Below are 25,858 nucleotides of genomic sequence, written 5' to 3'. Positions count from 1 at the left end.
TTGCTTCTGTCTTTCCTGAACAGCCTTTATCTTTGAATAGTTCATCTGTTACCTAAGCCTCTGTCTAGTACTCATGTCACTACACCACCAGGTATTATACTAATGTGTACGTTTGTTTCTTCCTCTAAGTTGTAAGTACCCAAAGAAAGGGCATAAGCAGTATCTCAAATCTTCACAGTCCTTTATAATACCACATGATGCTTTTTACATGCCTATATATGTTGTTGATTTGAATTAGAGGCAACTAATTTTCTTACTCTGGGCACTGAAAGGAAATTCTAACAGATCACATATAAACCACATTCTTCATTTCACATAAATTCACCTATAAGCCAATTCTATGACTAATTTCATTATACTGCATTACATGGGGAAAAAGTCCAATTTAGAGACTAAAATATAATTAACATTTTCATATGATTCTAGATGAATCAATAGCTTGTCCTAATATACAAGGTGCTTCCAAAAGATTCTGCCCCTGCACTATTAAACTCTTACTTACTCATAATTACTTAAGGTTAGAAAAGAAAAATTGGATAAAGTAGCACTTTTTTTTAAGCCACTTAGTTTCTGGTATTTTTTTCATTTCTATTATGGTTTATTACAGGATAGTGAATATAGTTCCCTGTGGGATACAGTAGGACCCTGTTGTTTATCTATTTTATGTATAGTAGTTTAAAGTAGCACTTTTTAAATGGCTTACTAGATTTAGTTTTAAATAAGATTCTCTGAGTATAAAGCAGAAATGTGGTTATGAAACTATCAATTTAACTCTCCTACTAGATAAACTCCATTATAATGGAAAAATGTTGCTACAGTAATCCAGCCAAAAGATAAGGCCCAGATTGGGGTGATAGCAGTGGTAGCGGTAAATAATGGTCAAATTCTGGATATACACTGAAGGTAGAACAAACAGGATTTCCAGACAGACTGAATATGGGGTCTAAAAGAAAGAGAAATCAAGGATGGCTCCAAATCTTTTGGCATGAGCAACTCTAAGGATGCAACTGCCATTGACTGATATGGGGACAGATGCAGGTAGAACAGAAGGGGCAGATCAGGAGTTGAGTTTTGGATGTATTAAGTTTGAGATGTCTATTCAACTTTCACAAAGAACTGTTAAGTGTAAGCTGGATTCAAGAATCTGGAGTTCTGAAGAGTGTCTGAGCGGGAGCTTTAAATGTGGGCAGGTTCTCTAAAGCCATGAAAATGGATGAGATCTATAAGGTTGTAAGTATGGATAGAAAAGAGAACAAAATCCTGAGCCCTGGGCTCACATAAATTTTCTGGGGATCTAAATTTCCTCTCAGTTATGTCTATTAACTTTCACTCATTTCCCCCTGAGTTTTGTAATTTTGGAATATGAATTCATCTTTACCATGAGACAACTATGGGACCTTGTTTGAGGACCTGCCCCTCCAGGAAGAACAGTTTCACATTGTATCTGCCAGGTGCTTGAGGAACATCACCAGCACAGGAATAGCTTTTAGGTAAGTTTCTTAGTTTGGGGCTCCTTGGATCACCCTGTTAGTATTCAATATAAATCCAAGTACTAAAATCTGAAGTTAAGGATTCTCAGGTGATTTGGAGGATGTCAGAATTGAAAATGAATAAATATAGGAAAAGAATCTACAGACTATTTCTGGGTGAACAAATAGTTGGTGAGGAAAAATTCTTCAGTTTAAAGGTATCATGCTAATAAATGCAGGATGATTAATATAATCACCATTTACAACCCCTAATGAAATGATGGATTTAGGGGAAAGAAATCAATGGATACTAAAAACATTTGGAAAAAAGGATGATGGAGCATTTTATAATGTATGTGTAAGGCTGTTACCACCTGAACTCAAAGATCAATCTTAACATCACTCGAAAACAGGACAACTGTACTGGTTTGCTAGGGTTACCATAACAAAATACAACCGACTGGATGGCTTTAACAACAGACTTTGTTTTTTTTTCCCACAGTTCTGGAGACTAGAAGTCTAAGATCAAGGGGCCATCAGGGTTGGTTTCTTCTGAGCCTCTCTCCTTAGATGTTAGATGGCTGCCTTCTCATGTGTCCTCACATGACGTTTCTTCTGTAGGCACATACCCTGGTGTCTCTTTGCAAGTCCAAATTTCCCCTACTTATAAAGACACCAGTCAGATTGGATTGGGTCCACCCAAACAGCCTCATTCCAACATAATCACCCTTTAAAGGCCTTATCTCCAAACACAGTCACAGCCTGAGGTACCTACTGGGAATTAGCTCTTCAGTATATGAATTTGGGGGGATACAATTCACGTTATAACAACAACCAAACATCTTGTGCCTCCTGATGTAATGCAGCTGAAAATACTGAGCACCATCTCTAAAGTATTCTTAAAATAATAGTAATGATAACCTGAACTGAATCAAACCTCTAAATCTAAGAACCACTTTATTTACTACATGAACAGAGGAATGTTGAAATGACACTATGAGGCTACAACTAGCCAAATACAGAATGTAGTTAATTCTACAACTTGGTTTTTTCAACAAATAAATTAATTTTAAAAGAGGGAGGAGAAACTTAAGAGATTTAAGATGTCTAACAAATGCAATGTGTAGACCTTGTATGAATCTTGATTCAAACAAATCAACTCTAAAAAAATATTTTTGAGACAATCAGAGAAAATTATACATGAACTAGGTATTAGATGATATTAAAGAACTGTTAATTTTGTTGGACATAATATATAAAACTGTTGCTATGTTTTTTAAAGGTCCTTAGGCTAGAGATAAATATTCTAATTTTGAGTATTTACAGGCAAAATTATATAATGTAGAAACAAATTATATATAATGCAGAAAAAAGAAACAAGAATGGAAGAATAATAATAACTATTAAAGCTGGTTGATGGATACATGATGATTCATTATGCCATTCCTCTATTTTTGTGTATGTTTGAAATTTTTCATAAAAAGTTTCTTTAAAAAAAAACTGAACAGAATTTTCAGATGAGGCTTTTCTCTACCATCTACTCAGAGACTAAGCCAATATAGACTTCCTCATAATCTCTGTGTCCGTGGATGCTGTTTTTTTTTAAACTACTGTTTTACTGAAAATGTTACCCTTCCCAAGTCCTGGCTTTACTCAGGGGTCTCAGTTCCCAATGTCTGCCTCATGTGTACCCAAGGCCTTGGTCTCCTGTATAACTATGAGCATATTAGTGAGCCTAGCAACCTCACTCTAACACTAAGGGTAGTTTTTATGTCATGTGTCTGTTGCCAAGCTCTCTCCACCTTTCTTCTTCTTTTTAGCTCCTGGGCTTTCTTTTACTTTGTTACAAGCTCATCTATGCATTTATGTAGTATATAATCAAATATTTCTAGAGAAGTTCTAGTATTCGTAGCATAGGTTTTCAGGTTATCATAACCAGAAGCCTCCCCTCTGTTAACCACTGCAAGAAAAACTTCTAATTCCAGTTATTTGGCAATGTCACTCAGAGTTATGGTCATGTTCCTTAGGATTTGTTCTGAAAACATCAGAATTCTGAAGGGAAGGGGCAAAGGGAGAGAGGAGGTTTAAAGTGGACTGAGGACAAAAGATACCTTGCCAGCTTTTTCAAAAAGGTAGAATGGGACAGAATCTCTCTAACAGGCCAAGGAAGAAATATGGGAAGAGGAAGATATTTCATCCCATACGCTCTATAAACAATAAGCAAATGTGTGACCTCAAAAATTCCAGGCCAAAAATTATGGTTCTAATCACCAAGGCTTTACTTTTTGAAAATCTGAAGCATTTTATCCTCCACACTGAAGGCAGAGCCCTTGTTGAAAACACATAACAAATCATTACTTCCCTGCGCCCTTCAGGGGCTTCCCAGTGCTCTGCTGACCAGGCTGCTGTCTGTCCTCAGCCCCAGTCTACTCTACAGTCCAGCAGTCCAGACTTCTTTCCGCTCCTGCACTCCACTGGCTCACTCCTCCTGCTCCTATCCCTGGACCCCTGGAAAGCATGCCTCTAGCCTCTAGGGAATAGAGCCATATCCTTCAAGTCTCAGCTTAAATGCCTCTCCCTGGAGAAGAAAGGGGAGTGGGTCTTCCTTGACCTATTTTTTCCCCCAATGACCTTTCCAATTCTCCTTCAGAACATTCATCATGCTTTCAATTACTTGTTCCATGTCTGTCTTCCTTGCTGAGTTGCAAACTCCTTAACAGTTTATAAGAGTGCTAGCACAGTGTTGGGCATTAATCAGTTGAATGAATGAGTGAATAAGTAAGCAAGCATAAGCAAGACAAAAAAAAAAAGGCATTCTTTCCTTACTCTGCTTAAAGTCAGGATACAACTTACTGGCATCACCAGGGTAAATTTAGCAAACACCACCAAAGGAAGCTGGTCTCAGCCTTATAATGCTGTTATAGAGACTGAATTTTAGAAGCTCCATTTTAGAATATGATCTGAGCTTCATGACGTCTTATGTGGTTTGATGACTATATGTCACTGGATGTGTTCAAATTATTTATAATCCTCTTTGTGAAGCTATCCATCAGAAAATAATACTTTTCTCTTTTTAATTAGGAATGGGACAGAAAGTAGTATACTCTCCATATTTTTTAAACTAAAATCTCTACATATACAACATGAATTCAAGTGGTTGGAATTATTTTAAATACTACTACTATTTTTGAAGACAGTGATTATTAAATGGCATTAGCTCCTTTAATCATCAGGACATTCCTGTGAAGTAGGGATTGTTAACTCCGTTTTATAAATGAGGAAACTGAGGCCTAGAGAAGTAAAGTAACTTCCCAAACTATCTCCTATCTCCATCATTTTATGAGGAGGAAGTTCCTATTTCTAGAATCTTGAGATTTCTAAGGACAAGAGGAGTGAGGTGGACTGAAGTCCTTACAGAGAGTTCAAAGTTGGGAAGGGGGAAAGTGCTCTCTATTAAGTCATTTACTGGAACAGAGAAGGCAACAAACATCATTGGCTGCCCTCCCCTATCTGCTGGCATCTTAGGCGACTACAGTAAGAAAAGCAGAAGGCAAGGCATGGAAGCAGTAACTAGCTCTAAGCTTCAAGATCTATATTGTCTTGATCAGCTTTTGGGTGACATCAGAAATACACTTCTTTAGCCATTCTAAAAATAAATCAGGGCTCAATAAGTTAACAGAGTCCACAAAAACTGCACACACTCCTATCTAACCATATGAATTTTAGTGCATTTTACTTTTAACATTTGCTTTGCCTTTGCTTACTCCCCGCTTTTTTGGAATTACAGAATCTACACCATGATATACCCAATTTGCTATCATTTATTCTCCTGTTCTTATAAGTTTACCACTGTCTGGCAGCAAATGTTTCTGCAGACAGCTATTCTAAATAGTCCCTCAGCATGGATCTCCATGGAATTCAGTGACAATTAGATGGTGTGCTAAGACGAAGATCTGGTTTATAATCCTGAAACAGCCATGCTGCACCAGTTGTTTCTTCTGTCTTCCCATTCTGTGAGGTCCTTAGAGGCTCCTGAAATAGGCAGGGTTTAGCCTGCCTTCTTTAAATGCTTCCAGACATCTGAGGCACTTACCTATCCTACATTCTGAACAGCTATTCTGACTCTCAGTAAATCCAATATCCAGAGTTTCACAACAAAACTTTTAATGATTAGTAAGATCCCCTAACAAAATTGATTTAATTAGTGAAATTTCTTTCTTTAAAGTTCAATTTTTTGAGAATAACGTTATTTAAGAAAGTAGCCATTGCACTTTACCCTTCATACAAAATCTTATAAGGAACCTCAAAATATCAACGTGATACAAACAATGAGGGGGTTAAATATTTCACTGTTTGCAGAACCCCTGAACACAAATTGAGCACTAGGGATATAAAATACCATATTCATGTGACTCATATATATCAAGTCTGAAATTTATGTTACATTCCAATTCCTTTCAATAATAAATCTTCCTTTGTCCCACAGTATTTCAGAGGTTTCAGTTTAGATTGCTTTATTTCTTTTTCTTTCTATACATTTCAATCATGGGGGGTATCTACCAAGACTTGGTGTTAAACAGACAAGGTGAGGAAATTACCCATGGTCACTTTTCTGCCCACCTGCTCAGATCTACGGTGGCAGAGCTTGCTGATACACAAAGCACTCAGTCCAGTTTCCCTAACAGGCCTTCACCACCTGGTCCTCTGTTCTCTACTCTGTTCTTCACAAGGGGCATCTTGCACTATCCTTTATTGCCTGTTTCTCTGGGAGAGGAACTGGCGTGACCCGTGATGCTGCTATGTATTATCACCAGGGTTCTGTGTGTCTCAGGTCTCCAGATGCTCTGCAGCACCCACCACAAACGCCTTACATTCTGCCTAGTGGCTTCTTGGAATTTGCTGGGAACCCAGAAAGTGAACTGCCTGAATTTATCAGGCAGTCTGTATCAGGAGTGAGGGTGGGATAGGGATTTGCAGGTGCTGATGTAGAGAAATTCCCTTCAATCGAGGACAATCTGCTTCTTAATTAAGGTTACTTCCCCCCAGTTTTAGTGTTTTAGGAGTTTTTTGCTTTTTGGTTTTGTGGTGAGTTTCCATTTTATTCTACATTTTCATAGGAGCTTTAAGAAAAATGAGAAAAAGCTACATTGGAAGCTGCTATTTAGATGCTGTTTTTGAACTGGGAAACTTTTTTACACAAATTGTTAAGGATTAATAATTTTATGTATATTCCAGTGATAAACTGTGTGGCATGTTTATTTCTTCATTTATTTATTTATACTCTACTTTATCTAGAAGGAATTTATGAAAGTAAGGAAGAGAGTTGCAAACCTTAGAAAGACCAAGGTTATGACTACATGTTGAGTCATAAAACGGTTTCAAAACACAGAGCAAAATACTGAAAAATTTTAAATACTGATATCTTTTAAAACTTCAGTATAAGAAAATACACACAAAATTAAGAGACAATCCACAGACAGGAAGAAGAAACTTATAAATATAAGCAAATGGTTAATATCTACAATGGATTCTACAATACAAATTTTTAAAAAGATAAATTTCCAACAGAAAAATTAACACAGAACATAAAACCACTATTGCCAGAAGAGGAAACCCAAATGGCCAACAATCATATGAAAAGTGCTCAACTTCACTAGAAATTAGGAAAATTAAAATTAAAACAAGATACCATTTCATGCCCATCACAAGTCTGACAAGACCAAGTGTAAACATAATACAAAGCAACAACAAAAATCTCATAAACCACTATGGGGAAGTATAACTAGACACAAGTATTTCAGAAAGCAATTTGGCAAGATCTGCTAAGACAGAACGTGTATATGTAGGTCTGCAGTTCTACTTCTAGGTTTGTATGTATTTAAGGAAATATTATATCATAAAAGAATGTTCACTTTAGCAACATTTTGTAGTAGCAAAAAATTAGAAACAACCAACGGTTTCATCAATAGGAGATTTGACAAATTAATTTGTGCTCATTGATACAATGGAATATTATATAGCAATGAAAGTTGATAAACTAAAGCTACAGGTATGTAGAAAAAATTCCAAAGTATGTTAAACAAGGAAAAAAAAAGGCTGCAGAAATATACATGGTGAAGAATAAAACACACAGCACAGTAATAGCTACAAAAAAATTAAAGCATGTGCAACAATGTTATAGTTTGTTTACTGATACATGTATATATAGCAAAGGTATAAAAACATGAATGGGAACGATAAATACCAAGTTTGGATAACGGTAACCTCTTCAAAGGGATCTAAGGGAGGCTTAAATTTTATCTGTAATGTATTTTTTCTTAAAAAAATCAGAAAAAAATAAAATGTTAATATAAGGTTACATGGTGGAAACATGGGTGTTCATTACGTTATTCTCTATACTGTATATTTAAAAGGTTTTATATCTATATTTAAAAATTTAAATTTATTTGCCTTAATAATATGGAAACCACATATTTTGCATCCTATATCACGAGCACCTCTCGTGTGAAAAATCTAAAACATCTTTTTTGTTTTGAAGAGTCCATAAAGCAGCATTAGCTTTCCATTTGAGCCTTAATTACTGAAGAGTGCTACATGTACATTAAAGGGGGAGGGGGGAACTATGACCAAAATGATTACCTGTGCTAGTGCTTCTCACATTTGTGCATCTGAAATATCTGAAAGCTTTTTAAAAGAACAGATGTTCAAGATTTATCTTAAACCTGCTTGAAACAGAGTATCTGCAATGAGAACCACATACAGCAAGACTGAAAACCACTGATCTATGAAAATGACACAAAGAGAAAAATGAGCAATCCTGACTAATTCAGGCAAATCATGTGGTTAGAATGGTGAAGGGGCAGTTTTCCCAATGACTATGCAGACAGTTCTGTGTCTCCCACCTGGGCACTGTACAAGCAAAACACAAAATATGAAAAAATGAAATCACTGAGAAGACACGTGTAACGATACCACACCAGCTAACACCACAAAAGAGGGATAGTGGTTCTTATGAAATGCATCAACCATAAAATAAAGTGTTCTTGGATGTTAGTAACTGAATTAGACTAGAAAGAAATAAGTATGCCTTTTATGAAATAACGACAGCACAAAAAGGCTTACGTAACTGTAATCACTCTAGAGAGTGTTTACTTTCTAGATGATATGATTATAGCACTGGATATTCTTTGCCTCCCTCGCCCCCCACTCCAGAGGTACTTTCCACCCTACCTTGCTCTATTTCCCAGGAGGCTGACTTTTGACCTGCAAAAATAGGGCCCCCTAATCTTCTGCCTTCCAGTTGGATTTGCCAGTGGGAAGCACCACCAGGAAATCAGAGAGCTGGAAGAGAGTGAAGCTGGGGTATTTATTTCCCCATCCTTCCCAATCACAGAAAGGCCAGAGGTCGAGTCAGGCAGCATTTCCCACATAGCTACCCTCTCTGGGTTTCAGTCATGATCCAATTCTCTCACCCCTTCAGGCCTTGGAACGATAATGGTTCCCACTATTGTTAGTCCTGAGATGCTTCACCATCCACTGTTGGTTTATTTTAACCCAGGCACACTTTTAATATTAATCTTCTGAACAACTCCATTTTGAGCCTGCTATGTATTTTCTACCAGAACACTGAAACAATTATGAAGCATGAAGATATTCTACCTTACTCTCTTAAGTAAAACATCTTTTGTAGATCTAACCTTACAAGTTGAATATGTCCAGCTAGTATCCAGAGTTATAGGTGCTATACATGATTCAAGAAAATATATATTGAATATCTGACCTGTGCCTTAGAGGGAAAAAAAAACTAGGTGGAAAACAAATTCATTCCCACTCCTGGGCATATATCCAGAGAAAACCATAATTCGAAAAGATACATATACCCCAATGTTCACTGTAGCACTATTTACAATAGCCAGGACATGGAAGCAACCTAAATGTCCATCAAAGGATGAATGGTAAAGAAGATGTGGTACATATATACAATAGAATATTAGCCATAAAAAAAGAACAAAATCATGCCATTTGCAGTGACATGGATGGACTAGAGATTGTCATACTGAGTGAAGTCAGACGGATATCATATGATATCGCTTACATGTGGAATCTAAAAGAAATGGTACAAATGAACTTATTTACAAACAGAAATAGTCACAGATGTAGGAAACAAACTTATGATTACCAAGGGGGGAAGGGGGGAAGGGGGGGAGGGATAAACTGAGAGATTGGGATTGACATACACACACTACTATACATAAAATAGATAATAAGAACCTACTGTATAGCACAGGGAACTCTACTCAATACTCTACAATAACCTATATGGGAAAAGAATCTAAAAAAGAGTGGATATACATGTATGTGTAACTGATGCACTTTGCTGTTCAGCAGAAACTAACACAACATTGTAAATCAACTATACTCCAATAAATATTAGTTAAAAAAAAACAAAAAACAAATTCAAGGCCAAAATAAAAGAAATTATCAAAAACAGAGAGTAATTAACAAATAGAAAGATATGGTAAACTAAAAACAAGAACTAGGGAGTTAGGGAAGGATTTCCGGGAAAAAAGTAGTATTCCATCTGGGTCTTAAAGGGTAAGAGAGAATTTAGATAGCATTAGCAAGTAGAATGGAGAGGAATGGGCATCTTGAGCAAAGAAAATAATATAAGCCAAAACACTAAACTGGGAAGGGGTATGGTTGTTGGGTGAGCAAAAAGTATAATGCCAGACTAGAGTAGAGCAAGCTTTATTTAGGACTCTACAGCCTTAGCTAGTTCTAAGTCAGACAGGTGAAACTATACAAATATTAATTATACAATTTATATATCTTCCAGGAGACCAATGGTCTGGGAAAGAATAAAACCAAAAATTCAAGCAGAATATGGCTAGAAAAATATACCTTAGTTTTAATTTCTAACTCTGTTAAATAAACTTTAACACAATCCCCAATTTACTCATTATACAATGGGCCCACATAGCTATACTATTCATCCCATGCTGCCTAAATTGGTGTTCATATTTCAATTCTGGCTCCTCGGAAGTTTTTTTTCACCAGGTTTATGAATAGGCCATGAGATTCTCAAACAGAATAAGCCTCATGCTTATCTCAGCAATTTTATGAAAGATGTTTTGAAGTTGCTTTTAAAATCTGTGCTAATGACCTACTGCTTGTTTCTAAGGTTTTTCCACCTGTCACATCAGGGAAAGAGATTACAGAACTTGCAGGCAGTTCTATTATTAATAATCTCTAAATTTCTGCTTGCTACAGAGAAATTTATCAAGACAAAAAAAAAATGCAACAGCTCGTTTCCTCAGCTGCATTTTGTAAAAGACTCACCATTCAAGTTATTTCCTCAAATATTTTCTAAAGTCAAGAAAAGCAATAAAACACCTTGTTAATTATGCGGTTAATGTTTACTGTACCAAAGATACTTAGCTTTGGTTAATATAATATTATTTTTGTACACATTATTTTATACTAGGGCCAAAAGAAGATATTTTAATGTGGGCATCTTTATGTTACCATTTTATTGGGGACTGCTTACTTACTGGGGCTGTTCTGACGCAGGGAATTCTGAGGAGACCTTAAAAATGAACTATTAACCTTCCAAAATGAGAAAAAAATTCATGTTATACATGAAACAGATATTCTCATCCCTTCCCTCTGCTGTCTTCCTTTCTGAACCAACTACTTTCCAACCAAAGGTGGCAATTAAAGATGAAGTAAGGTCAGAGATTAGAGTGAGGGTCAGAGGCAAGGTACAATTCATCAATGGAATGAGATGGGCATGGACCATTACATGGGAGACAAACCCCTGTATATAACCAGAAGGTAATGTTTACCATCACACTTGCTCATCTTAGAAAGGGCCATGCTAGGGGAAAATTTCTGCTTGTCAGCTGATAATTTATTTGTCACTTCAATAATCTGCATATCAAAATAGGTGATTTCTTTCAAAGTTACCATTTATTCTCATTTAAAAAGAGAGACTTGGCTGCTAAGTAATGGAACTTTTTTCCATTTGAATATCAAAAGGATAATATCCCTTCTTTTCATATGCTCCTTATTATGTATTTATTATTCAGTGGAATGGAATGGGGTATATTTGCAGCCACAATACTATCCCTGTTCTCAAGCTATTGACTGTATGGAAAATTCCCCACTTCTGATCCCTCAGAAATGACTTCATATGTTTATCATAAAACTCCTGCTTCATGACTTTAGAGGACTAGGCCAATATCTCTTTAACTGCTAATATAGTTATAACAGACTTCTGACACTTATATGATATATAATATGTATAATACAGATACAAAATTTTCAAACAATCCCGAAATGAAGAAAATGAACATATCCAGTAATTGGTGTGATCAAGAAAATCTCTGCCCCCCACAACTTGCTAATGATTTTTTTGAAAATAGCAATTTCGCATTTTGATGAGGCCATTTTGACACAGCTATATTACACTCAAAACATATAATGTGGAGCTAAATTTTGATTCTAAATTATTATAGAGATTTACACTTGCATGTATGTGAAGTTCAATTTTTCATATGAAATACAGCCACAACTTAATACAGTTCCAGTATTATATGTGGTTTACTTAATGTATTCTACTTGAAATAAATAATTGATAGGTTGCAATCCAAATTATTACTTTCAAAATGTTTAACAATATGCAAATGTACACATAGATATACATATATGTATTACAAATGTATACAAGCCTACAAGTAAGCAGTGCCCATTTCAGAGTAGTCACTCTGGGAAGGTTACTTCTAATAATCTTGCCATTAATTAAAACTATTTTTTAAAAGATCTTTTGATGTGGACCATTTTTAAAGTCTTTATTAAATTTGTTACAATATTGCTTCTGTTTTATGTTTTTTGGTTTTTTGGCCCCGAAGCATGTGGGATCTTAACTCCCCGACCACGGATTGAACCTGCGCCCCCTGCACTGGAAGGCGAAGTCTTAACCACTGGACTGCCAGGGAAGTCCCAAAACTATTTTTAAAACACCCTTTCAAAATTGTCTTCCACAATTTTGATTTTCATGATAACCGTTTAAATATCCTTAATAGCAGTAAAATCTTGAAGGTAGAGCTGAGTTTTGCAACCATGCAGAAACCATTCTGCCAAGTTTAGCAAATAAAAGAGATGTTCAAACTGAGTTACATAGTTTTTGATTACAAAATATAAACCAAAGACAAGTACTTATAAAAGAGATTCTAAAACCATGTTTTTATGTTGCTTGTAAATCAACTACATTTTTCAAATATTCAAAATAATTGTGACTAGCAGCAGCACTTTTGGAATAAGTATTTAGCCTCCTAAAATAACTACCTGAAATGACCACTCTAAAAAAAACATAACTGACAGCATGTTTGGGGGAAGGGGTAGTGTTTCATGACCCTATAGTCACACTTCGAAGTCACAAAGCACCTTTCTTCCAAGAATTTTAAAATATTTTCCAGACACTACTTCATTAACTCTCCAAATACCCCTTTATGAGAGATAGGACAGATTATCATTCTTTTTCTTCCAGAGTGCTGAGTGAAGATGGTGTAAGGGAAAGAGAACTGTGTATTCCATGAGTCAGTAATTAAGTCTAGGCATACTGTGCCCTAAAATGTGTGCTATGTAGTTAGCAAAATTTAACTGAACTTTTTTTTAGCTTTATTCTGTTTGATAAAAAGGCATTATATGAGGTAGATGTGTCATAAAATATTACAGGGATTAAAATGATTATTAATTCATTGCATACTTGACTGGAAGAATTCTTGCTTGATGTACAGGAGTTACTTATTAAAGAAGCTAGTGTCTATCCTCAGATACACTCATAAAAGCCCAGTTAAGTCTATTTTATCAAGGGAAAAAAGCTTGTTTTTTTAAAGACTCTTTTCCTTGAATTTTAGAAGAAAAAATATCTTCACTTTGAAAAACCAAATATATAAATGAAACAGACGAAGAAAAATGGGGCAATGAAAGATCTATTGGCAAAATCATTTAAGAGCAAACCCTAGGGAAACAGGTAAATTGTCGATGGCTCTGGAGAGAGAGCACAACATAATATGCACATGATTACAAGTTAATTTTCACTGAAATTATTAAAATGATTATTCTTCTAAATGTTTAATTCTTTTGTATGAGAAAAGAAAACTTGCTGCTCAGGCATACCACCATTCCACTTATTCATTAAATAAACATTTAGGGTCTCTGCTATGCTAATCACTAGGTATATTGGGGCTCCCAGTGGCACCATTTTTATATGGGAGATTAATGGTTTGACAGATGAAAAGACAAACAAATTTAGTCCTTACTACGATTCCAGTGATCCTATTCAACAAATGGAATGATTCTGGTCTTTTAAGTATCACTTTTAGGGGTACTAGTCCAGGAATATGAAAGGACTCAACTCTTTTTTTTTTAAAGAAAGTTTTTAGTAATTAATGAGTAAATAAAAATACGCCTATTAGAGGGGCACTCAGCGCTAAATTTTGTTTGAGGTTGAGTGACTGACCGGACTGAGGACAACTCTCAGTCAGATAAGCTCTAATCACAGCTCCCACAAGGGCTGCCTGCTTATTTTTGAAATAATCACTTTTCCTCACGGGCGCCGTAGCTGTCTGGTCTATAAAATGGGTAACTTAATAGTAACCTGCCCACACAATGCTCCTTTGAAATTGACTAATGAATGCTCTCCCAGGTGTTAAAACTATTAGATGCTACAAAAATATTGAGTACTGTCTCGAAAAGAACTCGGTGATATACACGTTAGAGCTAATTAGGGCACTAATAATAAATCCCAGCCACCCTATGGACCCTCTCCCCACCTCCGCCCCGCTGCATTTCAGAGCTTACCCATGACCTCTGCCTGACAACAAGTCTGTATACTCCGGACCCGAGGCTGCAACAAAAGCAGCTGAAACGCCGACACCAAAATGGACCAGACAAAAGAAAGTGGGTCTGTGCGAATGGAACGGGCCGTGGGAGGGGGTGTGTGCCGACTCTCCCCACAAGCTCGGAGATGAAACCGGACACAGCGCCTCAACTCCCACCTGCAGGGCGGCCCACACCGACCCCGCGGCGCCCCACCGCCGTCCCGCCGCCCCGCACGCCCCCGGCGCCGCCCGGCTCACGTTTCCAGACCCCGTGTAATTCCACTCTCCCTCCGGGTCACGCCCCGAGGCCGCCGCCGCCGCCGCCGCCCCGCAAGCCTCAGGTGCGAAAGTTAAACCGCCTCCGCATCACCTGAGGCCGCGCCGGGAAGCTGCCGGGCCAGCCCAGCCCAGCCCTCGGCGCGTCCTCCCTGCGCGAGCGTGGGGCCCGAGCCGCCGCGGCCAGGCAGGGCCGGGCCGAGACCAGACCCTCGGGCGGCCGGGCCCCTCCGGGCTCCAAGCCGCCGGCCCTCACCTGCGTCCGCGTCCCGGAGCCGCCCGCTCCGCGCGTCGTCCCGGAGCGCCCGGCCGCCCGCAGCCCGGCTCTGAGGACTCGCGGCGGCGGCTCCGGCGGCGGCGGCGGCGGCGGCTCTGTTGGCGGAGATGCAGGTTCGGCGAGACGGGAAGCGACAGGAGCCAAACCCCGCGGAAAGCGCTCGAGCTGCGCCGGCGACCCGGAGCCTGCGGCCTCGGTCTCGGCTCACGGGCGCTCCCCGCCGCCTCCAGCTCTGCGCACCCACCTCAGCGGGTTCCGGCCCGAGCCGCGCGTGGGCGGCGCCCCGCCCCGACCTCTCGCAGCCCTGCCAGCAGCGCCAGCTGCGCTGGGCCGGGCGGCACCGAGGGAAAGTTGTGCTCTCTGGTCATCCTTTTACCAGAGCAACAGAAGTTGCAGGTGCCTGCTTCTTCCGTGGCCTCACCCAGCCCCTCCTGTAGTTCAGAGCTCCGCGCCCACCTGCTGAGCCCATTACCTGCTCAGATCGGCTGGCATCCCCCGACCCATCTCCACGCCTAGACTTTTCCTAAGGCAGCGCCACTATCTGAGTTTACTTTTCCCTTCTGATGTCACTGTCCTAGTTGCTTACCTTATTGTGCCTAAGGTTCCATCCAAGTGCAACTGGGATTAACTACTAAAGTGTTTTTGTTTCCACTCTTGACAGATTACAGTTGGTAGGTGAGTTAATGACCCGCCGTAAATCAAAAGCGCTTAGTCAGGGAGCTAGGGGGCTGCTTTGAGTAAATGCGGACTTGTCAGCACGTCGTAAACTCTGGATTCAGAGCAATGAAAACAGATGATCAAAAGAGTATAAATAAGGTTTGGAATATAAAAAAGCAAGTTTTATTAGTTGGCTTGAGGAAGGGGAACGAAGCTGGGTGGGGGGACCTCAAAAGACTGTACAGCTTTCTCTGCTAGATATAGACATTTCCATTTACCTGACTGGCTTGTTTAGAGCCTTGTTCCAAGACTAAGGTGATATGCAATGATTTCCCACCTGAAAATCCGATGAAATCAACAACAGTAACGATACCACACAAAAACATCACAGGAAAAGAAAACTACAGACTATTAATATTGATACAAAAATCCACAACAAAAAACTAGCAAACCAAATCCAGCAATGTAGAAAAAGCATTTTACAACATGACCAAGAGGGATTTGTCTAAAGAATGCAAGGTTGGTTCAATAAAAAGAATTATCAATGTAATACACTCTCTTAATAAAATAAAGGACAAAAACTACAGGATCATCTCAATAGATGAAGAAAAAGCACTTGACAAAATCTAGCACTTTTTCATGATTAAAAACACCCAACAAACTAGGAATAGAAGAGAACATCCTCTATCTGATAAAGAACATCTATTAAAAAAACCTGAAGTTAACATCATACTTCATGGTAAAAGAATGAATACTTTCACCTAAGATCAGGGTAAGACAAAGGAGGTCCCACTCTTGCTACTTTTCTTCAACATTGTACTGCAGGTTCTAACCATGGCAATTAGACAAGGAAAGGTCAAATATCTAATAGTAAATAAAGCAAACAGAAGAAAGAATTATTGAAGAAAACCAGGACAACAGTTCTTAGCCCTGAGGGGCAATAGGATACAAGCTCTCCGCTCAATGGACAAAAATTATCTATGTCAAAGTGTATTTTTATGAAATTTCAAAACACATGGTTCTAGGAGAAAGATCTTAACAGGTTCCTGGGAGGAAAAAATAGATCATTTATGAAGATTCAGAAATCAGAATGGCATTGGACTTTTTGACAGAAACATAAGTAAAAGATAAATTCTGAAGGAAAACCATTTCCAATCTAGAAGTTAATAAAGGTTAAAAAGGGACTTTCCTGGCGGTCCAGTTGTTAACACCCTGCCCTCCCAATGCACGGGGCATGGGTTCAGTCCCTGGTCTGGGAACTAAGATATCGCATGCCACACAGTGCGGCCAAAAATAAAAACAATAAATAAAAATAAAAATAAATAAAGGTTAAAAAAAGACATTTTCAGATATGCAAAGTTTTAAATATTGTTTTCATGCATTCTTTCTCAGAAAACAATTGGAAAATATGCTCTACCACTACAAAGAGGTGAGGTAGGGGGTCTAACAGAAGAGACAGGTGAAGGTTACACCCAAGAAAACTGTGGTAGGTGGAATGACCACCAAAGGATGTCCACGTCCTAATCCCTGGAATCTGTGAATATATTGCATTGCATAGTAAAAGAGACTTTGCTGATAGAGTTATGAACACAAATATGGAGGTTATCCTGGATTATCCAGGTGGGCCCAATCTAATCTAAAAGCCTTTGCTTTGCATGAGAGTGTGAAGAAAATAGTGTCAAATGTGGCAAAGAGTCTGAGGTTGAGGAAAAGCTACTGGGTTTGCTGACCCATGAGGCAACATAGAATAATAGCTCAGGTGTGGGGCTCTGGAATCGTAGTGCCCTGGCTTGAATCCCAACTCTACTGTTTATAATCATAAAACCTTAGGACAAGTTTCTTTCTTGCTGTGCCTCAGTTTCTTCATCTGTAAATAGAAGATTATAATAATAACACTATAGAGTTAAGAGGTTTTAATGCTTTTATCCACGAAAAGTGCTGAAAATATCTGACACATAGTAAATACTCAATAAATATCAGCTGTTGTTAGTATTATTGACAACCTTTAAGAAAATAGTTTCTATAGAGTAATAATTAGTTAGGACTCATTTCAGTGAAATGACAGAACTCCAACTCTAGTTGGCCCAAGGAAAGTATTCATTATTTCATAAGAATAAATCTATTATAGTTTTATGTACCTTTGGGTCTAAGTGATCAAATGATGCCATGGACAAAATATCTCCATCTTTTCCCTCTATTTTTGGCCCTGTGTTGGCTTTATTTTTAGGCAAGATCAGTCTATGTCATGACAAGATTGGCCACCAGGAACTCTAGGAGTAAATTCAACAAAGTTAGCAACCACAATGGAAAAAGAATACTTCTTTCCCAATAGTTGCAGCAAATTTCTGGAACTGAGTCTCAGTATATAGACCTGGATTGCATGCCCATCCCCAACAATTACTGTCACTAGAAGGAGATAACTAGCAGGTTGGCCAGTTCAGTATTATTTGATCACCCATAAAACTCTGTGTGTGTGTGTGTGTGTGTGTGTGTGTGTGTGTTGGGGTGTTGGTGTTGAGGGGAATCAACCTCCTTACTCAGACCACATAGACTGAAAGTGGCAGAGGCGTAGTTCCTCAAAGGAATATTGGGTGCTGTTATCAGAACATGGAAATAGATATTTGGTCAGGCAAAAATAAAAGATGTACATTATAAGTGGTGAGTGTAGTTAATTAAAAACAGAATGAAAAATTACTGAACATCAGAGAGAGCCCAGCTGAGGCTTGAATGATAGTAGAAATCTGTATGTAGGTTTTGTGACCTTCTTCAAAATGTTCAGCATCCCAGGAAGACAAAAAAAAAGACAGTACAATGATGTAATTTACATCAGGTTCAGGTTTGGGAAAGTGAACATGGCTAAAGGAGAAGAGCCAAAGGAATGAAGGTGTCGTAAAAGAACTGAAGAAATGGCAATCCATGGGGCCAGGTTGGGCAGGGAGGCAATAAGGCCAGAAAGGTATTGGCAAAGTAATCCCTATGTAGCTGAATGTTCCTGCACTAGTAAAGTTATGAACCTAGTGCTAAAATTATTGAGAAAGGCAATGCTCCTAGAGATTTGTAGGTAATAGGGATGGAGATGGAAAGAGACCTCAGGAAAAGGTAGTTGTTTAGTTTTACTTTTAATTCTCTCTCTTCAGGATGTGTAAGGCTAAGTGGACATATTCCAAATTGAACTGAGGTCAAATCAAATCCGAAAAAGCTGAAGAAATTTAATTTTGTAATTGAAATTAACCAGTGCATGCTAATTTATATTTTATTACTATTGGAATGGAATGTAATTCCATTCAAACAACTCTAGTGGCAGTAAATCAGGAGTTTATTAATCAATATTATATTAGTTGTTAGTTATAAGTATCTTTAATATGGTTACATAATAATTAAAATATATAAATATTATGTCATAATATATAATGAATAAATTAGTATTAGTATTAATAAAATCAAGCCAGAATTTTTTCTACCAGTTATGATAATTTTCCAATTCTTAAAACACCTAAGAGGAAAAATCTTTCAAAGAAAATCATGATATTGTGAAAATGTCAAAGAAGATTTGAGATTCATGATTTTTCAACTGCATGACCTTAGGCAAGTTATAACTTTAACTCCAAGTTTCCTCAACTATAAAAATGGTTTTTCTTAAACAGTATGTCTTAGTTGTTGTGATTATCAAAGGAAATTATCAAATGAGAACAATAGGTGACAGTGTCTTGTAAAGAATAAAATTATTTAAGTATGTCATTTTTTTTTTTTAATTTATTTATTTTATTTATGGCTGTGTTGGGTCTTCGTTTCTGTGCGAGGGCTTTCTCTAGTTGTGGCAAGCGGGGGCCACTCTTCATCGCGGTGCGCGGGCCTCTCACTATCGCGGCCTCTCTTGTCGCGGAGCACAGGCTCCAGATGCGCAGGCTCAGTAACTGTGGCTCACGGGCCCAGTTGCTCCGCGGCATGTGGGATCTTCCCAGACCAGGGCTCGAACCCGTGTCCCCTGCATTGGCAGGCAGATTCTCAACCACTGCGCCACCAGGGAAGCCCCATGGTGCATATTATTTCATGTATATCTCTGTCCCATATCCTTTAATAATCAGAGTGGCTGTCACTTCTCTCCTTTACTGAAAGGATCACAAGTTTGCAATCCAATAACTTCATTTGCTAACTTCACTGTAGGTACCAAGTAAAGAAGGCCATGTCTCTAATTCTTCAAAAAATAAAAAAGATTATAGTTTGAGATTTGCTTTGACAGAGTTAGAGGACAAAGTTCTAGACACACTGCGTCCATGATAGTAGACATTTTAACTATATATTTAACAGTTTTATCTTTTGCAATATGCATAATGGAACAAATGAACGCCACTCTGATGAAAGACCCAAGCCTGTCTCTCTCATTAACTATGTGCTAGTTCTGGTCAAATGACTTAACCTGCCTGAACCTTAGTTTCCTTGCCTGTAAAATAACAGAATCATAGAATTTTAGGACGGGAAGGCACCCTAAAAAACCAAGGATGCATGGAAGTTCAGGCCTGTCTTATGTAGTCAGTTTTGAGGCAGAATTCATCTTTAACTTTGGCCTCAGTCTTTGGAGGGCCAAAAAGCCAACTACTGACTAGAGTGTCATTTCTGATAATATAGAGACTTTTTTAATTTTAAAAACCAATCATATTACTATTTTGATATGTTACTAGATCCAAGGTTTAAGGAAAAAATTCTCTCAAGTGATTGTGTGAAGCATTGGGCAGATGAAAGAAAGAAAAAATGTTTTTAAAAGTAAGGGCAAGTAAATTAAGTCTGCTTCAGAAAGCGTTTTGCTCAGTCAGGGCACGAGGCTTCAGTGTTTGGGTTTATCATTGAAATTGCATCCATCACTAGTAACAGAATCTTGGGGTTCCGAGAGTTAACAGAGGATAAGTTAGGAGAGTTAAGAGGGGATAACCTTGGTTGGTTATTATTAGAGAGGAAGGAAAGATTAATAATATAATTGCAGTATCCAGTATTGACAGAACCAGACAAAACATATCTTGCATCTCCACCAACCTCAAGTGAAGGTGAACGCTTGGTATCACAAACATGCAGTGCAGTTACCATATAAGCAATCTAGTAGCTACGGTGCTAGGTGATGATTAATGATCGTATTATAATGCCAGACTTTTAAAATAGCTACTATAATTTAATACCAACATTACAGTAATATTTTAAAATAAAACTTCAGCTTTATTTTGATATCCCAGAAATTCATCCTGTGATGGTAATATTTCATTTTGACCTTGACTTTTGTCAAATACAAAGCATTTTGTATAAGCATGAAGTTATTCAATCAAAACATATTTAGTGCACTTATATGGGAAATTTAGTTCAACTTTCCATCCAATTTAGCAATCGCTTCCAAAATATCCTAGAAGATAGCAATTCAGTTATGATAGGGCTCTTCCAATGATGAGCAATTTACTTCTGAACGAGGCAATATATTCCTTGTCTTGTTAGTAGACAGTTCTAATTAATCAAATAGTTTCATTATGTTGACCTGAACTCTTCTTGCTTAATAACATTTCATCCAGTGCCCTTAATTCTGTCCTCTTATGTAACATATTAATAGAGTAAGTCTGTTTTCATGGGGCTAACCTTCAAAGGTTAGCCCTCTACAGATTTGAAGTCAATCCTTTGTCATATCTTTTCTAGCCCAAGTGTGATCAGGCCTTTCAACCATTTATGGCACATGCAGACCACACCCTTCACTATCCTAGTGTTCTCTTCTAATATTTGAGGTCCCCCTTAAGAATGCACGAAACTTAAAATTGAGAACCCAGGACTTAGTGCTTTCATTCACTCAAGATGTTTTTATTGAGCATCTATCACATGGCCTATCTCTAAGGGTAGGATACAGCAGTGAACAAAACAGATAAAAGTCCTTACCCTGTGGAGCTTATGTTCTTAATGGGAAAAACAACAAATAAAAAAGTAAAACATACAGTATGTTAGAAAGTAATACGTGCTGTGGAAAAACACCAAAGCAGTGAAGGGAAGTAGGACCTTCTGAGGGTGGAGGTGGGGTTACAATGTAAAATAGTGATCAGGGAGTCACCAAGAAGGTGACTGTGCCCATTATCTTTTGGTCACCCCTCTAGATCTGCTCTCTTTTCTTATCCCACCTATTCTCCATCTCAGGAGGCTGACCTGTAGAGTAGATCAGCAGTTCCCCTGCCACCTGGCTTCCCGTTTGGGTTAACCATTGGGGATCCTAGTAAGATATTGGAGGGAGGGAAGAGAGTGAGGTCAAGATATTTATTCCTTGGTTGTCACTTAGTGAGGACTCTCAGGTCCCTCTATTAGAAGTTTGGTTCCTCTCAGGATGTTGGCTCTGCAAAATTCTCTTTCCTTCTGTTTCCAGTAACCACTCCCTTTCTTGTCCCTTTAGGCCTAGGGATGGTGAGCTCTAGGTTACTGCACTATCCTTTGTGGTTTCTTTATACCCACACTTTTGAAAATAGTCCCTTTGTTCATGAGCCTTCTTTGACGTTATCCTATTTCAAGTATGCTGTTTCCTGTGGAACCCTGACTGATGCAGTGATATTTGAGCAACGATATGAAAGAGATAAGGGTAAGCCATGTGGAGACATGAAGACATGAGTATTGCAGGAGCAGCAAGTACAAAGGCATATTGCTACAGACACAGTCTGGCAGTGCAGAGCACAGAGGAGCTTTCATCTCCCTTGACCATTACATTATATGTCCATTAGTGTAGTCAAAGATTGTAGTAGCTTTCTCGTGGCAGTCATACTCTGTTTATACTGAGCTTGTCATAAATTCAAATCCAATTCTTCTGATTCATTAAGATTTTGGAACAAAATACAAAATTTTAACATGTATTTCCATTAACTTTTATCTTTTTGCCAGTAAACAAATACTTAACAGGTACCTACTATGTGTCAAATCTTGTGCTATATACTGGGAATTCAATGGTAAATGAAACAAGAATGGTTTCTACCCTTCTGGAAGCTTCAGCCTAGTATAGGAGACAATTAAATAATCACACAAATAAGTCTGTGCAAAGCTCTGTCAATTGTCAGTTCAGAAAGAAGCCCTTGGGACTGGTATACCGCCAGAGAGTAAGAGTGTCATGTAAAATGAGGCTAGCAAGATAAAAAAGGGTTATATCACGCAGGGCTTCACAAGATATGATAAATATTTTGCTCTTTGTTGCCAGAGCAGTGAGAATCCATTGAAGAGCTCAAGCAACTGGGTGAATTGCTCAGATTTGTGTTTTGAAAATATCAATCTAGCCATAGTGTGGAGAATGAATTGCAAGGAGTTAAGAATAGATCCAAGAAGACCAATTAGGAGGCCACTGAGAAATGTTAGGATTATGGGTAGAAACAGAATAACCTTCATATTGGAGAGATTTTGAGGTGAAATTGGCAGACAAGGGGAAGTTGGTGTCCATGATGACTGTACTATATTTCTTGTTTGCATTAACTGGCTGGATGGAAGTAGCACTCAAATTATCTAGACAATATTGGAAGAGAAACATGCTTTAGAGAAGAAGAGCAAGAACTTGGTTTGAAATATATAAAACCTAAGATCTCCATAAGATATCCAAGAAGAGAGGTCAACTAGGCAGATGGAAGTGTGAGTCTAGAGCTCAAAAGACAAGTCTCTGTGTAACTGGCAATCCATATAGCTGATAATTATCATGTTGGTTTTGTTTAATGATACAAATCTACCAATATTTCAAAAATCTTGATTCTATTATTTAGAGTATTATTAACTGTTTTTACTGCTGAGCTCTCTTAAATTTGGTAATGTGCTTTCCATGTATTCGTCCGAATTGGTGACCATTAAACTGGACAGTGCTAAATCCTGGTCAGGTGCTCGGTTTGGAAACTTGGAATCATAAATGGATCCTGACTGTGATTTGGTACAGCACGTTCTAAGCTGTGGCTGCTCTCTGAACTATTAGCATATATTTTATATTTTGGGACACGCTTATTATGCCTTCCTATTCTCTTTCTTCTTGGTATATGTGCCTTTCCTATTTCTGCTGTGTACCTTTTGTTTTCTTTTGTTTTTTAAATTTTTATTGGAGTACAGTTGCTTTACAATGTTGTGTTCATTTCTACTGTACAGCAAAGTGAATCAGCTATACGTATACATATATTCCCTTTTTTTTTGGATTTCCTTCCCATTTAGGTCACCACAGAGCACTGAGCTATACAGTAGGTTCTCATTAGTTATCTATTTTATACACAGTATCAATAGTATATATATGTCGATTGCAATCTCCCAATTCATCCCCCCCCCCTTACCCCCTTGGTATCCATACGTTTGTTCTCTACGTCTGTGTCTCTATTTCTGCTTTGTAAATAAGATTGTCTATACCAATTTTTTCAGATTACACATATGTGCGTTAACATACCATATTTGTTTTTATCTTTCTGACTTACTTCACTCTGTATGACAGTCTCTAGGTCCATCCACGTCTCTACAAATGACCCAATTTCGCTCCTTTTAATGGCTGAGTAATATTCCACTGTATATATGTACCGCATCTTTATCCATTCCTCTGCTGATGGACATGTCCTGGCTATTATAAATAGTGTTTCAATGAACATTGTGGTACATGTCTCTTTTTGAATTATGGTTTTCTCCAGGTGTATGCCCAGTAGTGGGATTGCTGGGTCACATGGTAGTTCTATTTTTAGATTTTTAAGGAACCTCCATACTGTTCTCCATAGTGGCTGTATCAATTTACATTCCCACCAACAGTGCAAGAGGGTTCCCTTTTCTCCACACCCTCTCATCTGCTGTGTACTTTTAGTGGGATAGACCTAGAAGATACAATTGGGTAGCTAAAAAAGTAGATAAAAATGAAGAAATAACAAATTTTTAAGGTACCAAATGCTTTAAATGTTTACTTGCAAAAGGACTAATGGGAGAATGTTGTGCACCAATGCTATGTGTTATTGCTCTTTGGCAAAGCTAAGAAACTCCTATTATTGATTTATAGTGTGTCTTCTCTAGTACCTAGTATGAAAGTAGCAGGAATAGCCAGCTGCTGTATCCCTGGTGTATGCAGAACATGGCTCCATCTCCTCTACTGTTCTATACAGTGTTCCAAATCTCACCCCTCATACTCAGAGGTGGGTTCTAAGGCATCTTTGGCATCTTTATATAACGTACTGGTCAGCTGTCCCTCTTCTTCTCAGTCAGCTCTTGTCTCTGTTTCCACAAGAAATTCAACCAAAGCAAGCACATTGCAATCTTTGTAGTTTTGTGGATCCCAGAAGGATCATGTTCCACCTCACATGGCATATCACTTTTAAAATCTCACTTGGCTGTCCCTTCACTGAGGCTGAGAATCACTTGGCTGAGTCTTTGCTCCTGGCTGCACAATCACCGGATTCCTCTTTCTGCCCTCTGCACCTCACAGGTCTCAGCTCAGCTCCCCCTGATTGCTGTCCTCCTAGCCCTTCTTTGCTTAGGTATTTCAATCTCCTCTCTCTCTCGCTCTCTTTTCCTTCTGCAGAGCAACTTAGCATTTTTCTAATTTCTACCTCTAAACTTTCATACCTCACAGAGCTCACCGGCAAAGGACCCTCCAGGTACCAAGGACCGTTCTCCTAGGGCAGTGGGAGATTGTAAATTTATGATGAATTTAAAATGAAATACATAATGAATATTTTTATTGTTGGATATTTACAACTTTGTCTCATTTCTTCCACATAGAAGGAAAATCAGCCTATTTTCTGAGTGTCACAGTTCCATCCCAGTGAAGAGAATAGTAATGGGATGGACATAAAATTGGGCTAAACATAGAAGTCATTCCCTGAAACACTGAAAGATCAGGCTGGAGGGGAAAACAAGAAAGTTGGGAAAATAAGAGGGGTGGAGGGGATGAATTAGTTGGAGAGGTTGTAAGGAAGATAGACATTTTCTGCCCTTAAAATGCTTACATAATAACCTATATTTTATTTGAAAAGAATCAATGAAGGCTAATCCAGTAACTTATAAGGGCTATTAATCTGCAGGTAGAGAAATAATGTGATATATATGTATATTAGTTTTAATTTACACTACAGGATAACTTGCTAATGGTTGAAATAATTAATAAGGAATCCATATCCCAGAGATGTTTAGCTAGTATTTGAAAGACTAACCAGAATGACTAGCTTTATCATTGATCCACACCAAGAGATTTGATAATTAGTATACGGATGTTAGAAATGATTCTTCATTCATGTGGCCAGTGTGTTCAAAGTATACAGATTGGCAAAAAGAACTTCACGGTTACTTCTACACTTGCATGA

The 25,858-nt window shown here is 38.1% G+C and overlaps 1 protein-coding gene across 6 annotated transcripts in view; it reads right to left on the bottom strand.

Annotated features, from left to right (window-relative positions):
• Positions 1 to 15,514, bottom strand: part of RNF180 (ring finger protein 180) — a 286,491-nt gene extending 270,977 nt beyond the window's left edge. For 4 of the 6 annotated variants that reach the window (XM_059916458.1, XM_059916461.1, XM_059916465.1 and 1 more), the window contains exon 1: positions 14,886 to 15,127. The gene's annotated coding sequence lies outside the window, so the exon portion shown is untranslated. Of the gene's footprint in view, positions 1 to 14,885; positions 15,128 to 15,150; positions 15,173 to 15,492 lie in introns of those variants that run through there. The other 2 variants (XM_059916459.1, XM_059916460.1) reach the window with 2 other exon arrangements.
• Positions 15,515 to 25,858: the final 10,344 nt, after the last annotated feature.

This window comes from Balaenoptera ricei, chromosome 3, assembly GCF_028023285.1.
Source record: "Balaenoptera ricei isolate mBalRic1 chromosome 3, mBalRic1.hap2, whole genome shotgun sequence".
Taxonomy (NCBI): domain Eukaryota; kingdom Metazoa; phylum Chordata; class Mammalia; order Artiodactyla; family Balaenopteridae; genus Balaenoptera; species Balaenoptera ricei.
Note: the sequence above shows the minus strand (reverse complement) of the source record. Positions and strands in the feature narration are given on the sequence as shown.